A 7,768-nucleotide genomic window follows, 5' to 3' on the forward strand; every position below is an offset into this window, starting at 1 on the left:
AGAATGTTGACAGCGTTCAATCCATACCGTCATCCAATCAAGATTGTTTGCAATATACAAATGTAGTGCATCCCACTCTCGACCAACTGTACAAAAAATAAAATAGACATCTTACAATTGATTTATTTTGAAGATTAAGAATTAATTAACTACAATAACATCTTATAATTACCTCTCACTTTCCTCAATCTACCTTTCCCCGTCAAGTACTCCCCTTCAAATTTGTTAATGGTGTTGGGATCCTAAATGCGATCCACATGGATCTTTGCTACAAACTCAGGAAGATATTCAGAAATCTACACCATAGTCTGGTATACCATATATCCCTCCACCATAGAACCCTTAGGATGTGCTCTTTGTCGAACCAAAGCCTTCAAAAATTTCAAGTGTCTCTCAACCATCCACATTGACCTAGTGTGTACAGGTCCACACAATTCAATCTCCTCAACTTGGTGTATGAGGTAGTGTTCTTGTGCATTGAAAAAAACTGGAGGTAGACACTTTTGCATTTCACACATTAAATGAGGAATTTTTCTCTTCCAATATTTTATATCGTCTTTATGGATTTCTTTACATGACAACCACCTACAATATATTCAAGGCGCTAAAAAATATAATACATAACAAGTAAAACAAATAGCAAATATAATATCTATACAACGAACTGAACAAATATCACTACTTACCTCATGTATTTTCCAAGATCATATATGACTTGCTTGACATTATTGTCGAAGTCATCTGAGAGAGATAGAGGTAGAACGTACTGCAACAATTATAAAATTATCTTTTCATTTTTTTGTATCATAATACAATGAAAAGTACACGTACGCGCAATACTTAAATACATACTAAAAACACAAGAACATGAATTACCTTAATGAAGGTATGCCAATCATGCGTTTTCATCCCTGACCCAAATTCACTTTTCTTTGATATGAGATTGTTTATGTTCACAACAAATCGTGTGGGAAATCAAATTTTTCGTATGACTTCTTTTATAGCATTGCTTTGCTGGTCCGTTAATAACCAAGGAAGCTCACTTATATTAATCTGGTCTCCATGGCTATTTGATTGAATGACATTTATCATTGCATGATTGGAATCCTGAATGTCACTACATATTTTGACAATTTTTTCTTTGTCATGCCTTCCATCCAATATTTTCCATGTTGTCTCTGTTATATTATTTCCAATATGCATACTATCAAACAAATGAACAATTTGTAACTGCTCATAGTAGGTAACCTACTAAATTGTTGGGGATAACTTTTTAGTCCCTTGGAAGGTGGTCATTTATGCCTTCATGACCTTCATGACCTTCATGATCATCAATCACATCATCAGTAAACAAAACAAAATAGAAAATATGTTTTATGACAAACCAATAGATGGAATGGAATTACCTTGATGATTAATTCTATTATATTCCAAATTCCATAGGTGAGGTGTCAATCTTCGTGGCTTTGATGTATTATCTTCTTTCCCATTGAAAAGATGTTTTTCAGTATTTCGATACTTATGATTTTTGTGGAGAAAGTGCCTATACTCATCAAACACCTGCTTTCCTAAAAATTTTGAATGACAAGATTTCATCTTTGGACCACAAATAGGACATGCAAATTTTTCCTTTGTTTGAAGACCTACAAGATAATGTATAATTGGATTAAATATGATAATTTTTTGAATTATAATGTTCATGCACAACTTAAACACTATAACATACCACAAAAATGTGTTAGCCCTGGGGCATCATGTATTGTCCATAGAAGCATCGCATGGAATTGAAATTGTCTTTGTCCTATTGGTCTAGAGACGCCATACATAGTGACACCATTCCATAACTCTAGCAACTCGTCGATAAGAGGCTTGATATATATATTCATATCTTTAACTTGGTACTTACCTAATCGAATGAACAAAAACATTACATAATTATTATGACCATTTTACTACAATATTTATAATTAAATTTAGATGACTATATTTAAATGATAAAATACCTGGAACAATCATTGCCAACATTATGTGCTCCCTCTTTATTGACATCCATGGAGGAATGTTATTGTTGATAACAAAAATAGGCCACACTGAGTAAAGAGATCTCATCTCTCCAAATGGATTGACGCCGTCTGTTGCCAATGAAAGCCTGAGATTACGAGATTCTTCTTTAAAGTGTGGCCACTTTTCCTCTATGTCCATAAATGGTGAACCATCTGCAAGCATTCGAATAATGTCATCTCAACTTCTATTGCATGCATGGTAATCCATAAATTGTGCCAAGCTAGTGCACTTGAATAATCGTTGAGTACGTGGAATAATGGGAATATAGCGAGGAACCATTTTTGTTATTTGATATGTTCGATATCTACTAATATGACATTCAGGGCATTTAGTTCGAAATTCATGTTGTTTGTGATATATAATATGATCATTGGGACAAGCATCTATTGCTTGATACTCCATTCCAATATCTTTCATAACGGTAGATAATTCTCGGTATGAGCGAGGTAGAATATTTGATGGTGGTAACAAAAACTCACCTATCAATCTACAACAAAAAAATATAATTTGTTAATGTAAAGAATATTAATGGTACAACATGATTCACAATTTATTATGACATATATGACATACCTTAACATACGTGACATTGTTATGTTGGATAAACCATTCATAACCTTTAAGTTCACCAACAACAATACGACAGAGAGAAGAGTTGTCTGTGAGCCTTCGTAAAGGACCTCAGATGCCTTCTCAAGTAGAGGGACATCATGAACAACATCAAGGTCATCTTCATCATCATGATCAGCTGCGCGAGTACTAAATGAGTCATGGATCAATGTATTTGTACCATCATCTTCAATTGTGTTTTTTGGCTCATGATCATCATCTTCCATGGGATCATTATCTTCAGCTTTGATATTCACCTCTCCATGTTCGTCCACTTTGAAAACTATATTCTCAGGGTTGTGTTGATCCATACCATGTGCTCCGGGGTGCTCGACATATATAAGATTGATAAACATAAATAAACCATGATCATGATCTCATCATCACGTGATTTATTATTGTTGGTGTAAATAATTATTCATCATGGATATTATTACACTTACTTAAGTTTACTTAGGAAATGCATTTCATAATAGTTTGGGTATGAGACACTTGGGTGTTTGTGCCACATTGGGATAGTGTGTGTAGGAGAATTTCCACCTTTTATGGTGTGATCTTGTTGTTGCACTCCACATTCAGTGGGTGATCCACCTCATGTGGACTTTTATATTATTTCTCCTACCTACCCACACCTATTTCCTACCTACCCTTGTTTCTTATTGAGCCACATGTCATATTTGTGTGCTCACATATCCATATAGCCTTGCCTATATAAGCAGGCTTATATTCATTGTATGTAATGCTTAATGATCTAGTTGATCATATTTTTCATCTTGATAGAATATAGTTTATTTCTATCATCTATTTTGTTCTCTCTTATTTGTGCTTTCCATTGCCTCTTGATCTTGGCAAAATCTCACATGGTATCAGAGCCATTGGGGCTTCATTGATTCATCTTGAAGAGGCATTATTGTGATGTCAAGAGGCAGATTTGAGGAGCAGCATCTTTTGGAGGTGTCCTAGACCAGATCCAACCCCGCCATTGCGTCCAGAAGGCTGTTTCCATGAATTTTGGTTATAAAGTCGGCCTATTTTGGTGAGAAAATTTTTTTCGCCAATTTTGCTATTATTGTACAGATTTCGAAAATTTTTTAATTATTTTTGAAAAAAAATAAAAATAAAAAAAAAATTTCTGAAATATTTTTCAAAAATCAAAAATAAAAAAAATTGAAAAAATTTCGAAAAAAAATCATCAAAAAAAAAGAAAAAAAAATAAAAATCAAAAAGTGCTTTTTGGGGGGTCCCCCCCCCCCGTGACGTGTCGTACCTTGCAGGTCTGCAGCGCAGACGTACCGTCCTCACCGTGCCGTGTACGTCGTCGACGCCGCTGCCACGTCTGTCCCGTCCTCGCCGAACTCTCCCGCCACCACTGTCGGACTCTACAGCGTCGCCTCGGCTTCTGTCCCCTCTCCGACCGCTTCCACCTGCTGCCGCCCCGGTCTCTACCGCCTCCGACAGCGCCCGGGCCCGCCGATAGCTCCCTCCGTCGGCGTCCACCCAGATCGGAGGACCCACGCCCGCCACGTGGCAGGTGGCCACTGGCCAGCGGTCGACACCCTGACACGTCATCTCCGTACGGCAGCCCAGTTGACTTTCGTATGACACGTCATAGAGCCACGCAGTCATCCGTACGGCTACCACGCAGACGCCATGTTGCTCACCCAGTTAGCAAATCCGTATGGTACGGACTGCACAGTCATCCGCCACATCATCAGTCCGTACAGTACGGACGCCCAGTCAGCAGATAGGCGAAGTTTTTGCGACGGTCATACGACCGTCAAATTTAACATAGTGAATTTATCACATCAGCACCACATCAGCATTTTTCAAAAATTTGACAGGCCCCTCTCATTTGCATTTTTGATTTTGCAGTTCAACTTCAAATGACCATAACTTGCTCATTTTTGCTCCTTTTTGGGTGCAATTTTTTTTGAAATGGGCTAGAATTTTGTTCTCTCCACAGTGGTGAAGAATTTTTTTGATTTTGATGCATGGATTTTTCATAAAATGCAGTTTTTGGTGACTGTACCTGAGTAATCCCAGTTTTTGCAACTTTAGAGGCTTCATTTGGGGTCATACGACCTCCTTTTCAGGTGTCATTTTTTTTTAAAGTGCGTATTTTTTCTTCTACTTTCACATGATGCTATCGGATTGATGACATTGTAAGTAGAAATTGTACTTTCAGATTTTGGCCATTTTTGGCTCTCTTGGTACTTGTATATTTGCTTGAATCTCAGTTAGATTCATTGCACTATTGATTGAAGTCTCTTGTATCTCATTTGAGAAGTTGTAAAATTTGCATCATAAGTCCACTTTGCCTTGTTTTGCAAGTGGCTCATTGTAATCACACTAAGTATAAAGTGCCAAAATCATCACTTTGGGGGGGGTACTTTGATTGAGTGAATTTGGGGGGGTGTCTCTTGTGCTCTTGTGTTCCTTCCTTTTTGCTGCTATGGGTTCTTCTAAGTTTCCTCTCTTAACTCCACATAATTATGCTACTTGGAAAATTGATGCATGGAGTAAACTTATGGAAAAAGGACGCACTCATTACATTGATGGAACTATTGTTGCTCCAACTGATCCTAAGGTTGATCCAGTTGGTCACTTAGATTGGCTCACTAAAAATATCATGGCAATTGGTACCTTAAGAAAGTATGTATCAAAGGATCTCATTTTTCATATTGAGAAGTGTACTCTAATCAAGGATGCTTGGCAAAAGTTTCAAGACTTGTATGGTCAAGTTGATGAGATTAGGGGATATCAAATTGATAGTGATCTCACTATGCTAGATCCTAAGAACTTTGATACTATACAAGATTATGTCACTAAGGCAAATGAGTTGAGGGCACAACTCAAAGATTGTGGCATTGATAAGAAGGATACTCAATTGATATTCAACTTGATAGGCAAGCTTCCACAAGAATATGCAGCATTTGTTTCTAGTTTCCAAACCCATAGAATGACAATGGGTTCAAGCTACAAAATGCCTACATTTGATGCTTTCAATGAAATGTTGATGATGGAACAAACTAAGTTGATAAGCATGGGCATTCTTAAGGCTTCTAAGTCTAAAGCATTAGTGGCAAATCAAGGGAATAAAGGAAATCAAGGAAAGGACAACTCAAACAAGAAGAAATGGCAATCAAAGCCTAAGGACAAAGCACCATCTTCTCCACAACAAGGAGATTCATCCTCTTCCAAGAGGGATAATTCACCAAAGAGAGAAAGACCTACTTGTGCTTATTGTAAAAAGATTGGTCATGAGGAACATCGTTGCCATTCTAAGAAGATTGATGAGCTCACAGATATCATCAAAAAGCATAACATTGATTTGCCTAAAGTCTACAAGAAGGATGATTCATCAACTTCCACTTCCTCACATTCAAAAGGAAAAGGGCAAGCATTCATGGCTTCTACAAGTGGAAAGACTCACTCTTTTGGAACAAGAAAAGGAAAAGCTCTATGTGCTACTACTAGTCATGATTTAGAGAGATGGCTTCTAGATTCAGGGGCTACGCATCATATGGCATCTTCGCAGTCTATGTTCTCTACATTTGAGCCTTGCACCATGCCACAGATTTTGATGGGCAATCATACATACATGGATGTGATTGGGAAAGGATCTATTGACATTGGGGATAACTCCTTCAATGATGTGTTGTGTGTACCCCACTTGACAAACAATCTCCTTTCTATCTATCAAATCACACATGGCGCAACTAAGAGAGTTGTGGAGTTCACACCTGACTCAGTTTTCATTAGAGACATGGAGACTAGAGCTATCATTGCAACTAGGGTGGTTGATCATGCATCTCGGTTATACTCCTTTTCAGATTTTGTTGATGATGATGATTTCACATTTGATGATTCTACACATGATGATCACATTTCTTGTGATGGTTCATATTTTGAGGAGAACTTTGGGCACTTGAACATGGGGATTCTCACATGTGACCCCATTCTTGAGTCTTGTATTTCATCTTCTCATATTGATATCACATCACCTATTGCACCTGATGATGCGGATAGTGTGACAGTTTTGCCTTCATGTGATTCAATGCAGCAGGATATTCATTGTCTTCCAGCTTCAGATTCATGGGATGATTACTTGACAGATATTGTAGATTTGTTTGTGGAATCCTACATTGCAGATTTGGGAGACATCATTGATGACATTCATCTTCTCTTTGATGAAGGTGATCCTTCTTCGATTGTTGCGAGGGAACACTCTGACCCTCTTGTTCATTCTCTACATGATCATTCTTTCGAGGTTGACATGATTGTGGATACTTATGTACAGCAGTTGGAGGAGGTCTCTTTATGTTTTGAGGAGACATGTGAGTCTTTGGGACATGTTCTACATCCATCTCCACTAGATCTTGGAGTGCCTTTTTCAGTAGTGTGGCACAGTTTACCACCTTTGGAGGGGGTATCTTTCAGCATCAACATGGGGACACTTGAGTAGTTTTCAGAGATTCCATTCATCATGAGTTTTCTTCATACATCTTCCCTTCATGATTGGGGAGACTTCATGGATACACCTTTGGTTTTGTTTCTTCCTAAGGGGAGGAATGTTGTTCGACGTTCGTGGAGCAGTTTCTTCATACATCGAGCTTCTATCATTGGTGCAGATTCCACATTGAGGGGGGGCTTCCCAGCTTCTCTTCTTCTCTCATATGGGGGGGGCTTTTTCCTCACATGGGGTTTTGTTCCTCACATTCTACTATGAGAGTTCTCTTGTATGTTTTTCATCTCTCTTTTAGGGGAGGGTTTTTTCCCATTGGGTTTTTCTCTCTTTCCCCACTTTGTGAGAGATTTCATTTGGTTTGCATGCATTTGGATTTGTACATGGGTACCTAACATGGCCTCGTAGCCGGGACCCATCTTGCATTGCTTAGTTGCATTGTAGACTTAAGTGCATTCCCCTAAGTTGCACTTAAGGGGGACTGTTGGTGTAAATAATTATTCATCATGGATATTATTACACTTACTTAAGTTTACTTAGGAAATGCATTTCATAATAGTTTGGGTATGAGACACTTGGGTGTTTGTGCCACATTGGGATAGTGTGTGTAGGAGAATTTCCACCTTTTAT

Source organism: Cryptomeria japonica, chromosome 9, assembly GCF_030272615.1.
Source record: "Cryptomeria japonica chromosome 9, Sugi_1.0, whole genome shotgun sequence".
NCBI lineage: Eukaryota > Viridiplantae > Streptophyta > Pinopsida > Cupressales > Cupressaceae > Cryptomeria > Cryptomeria japonica.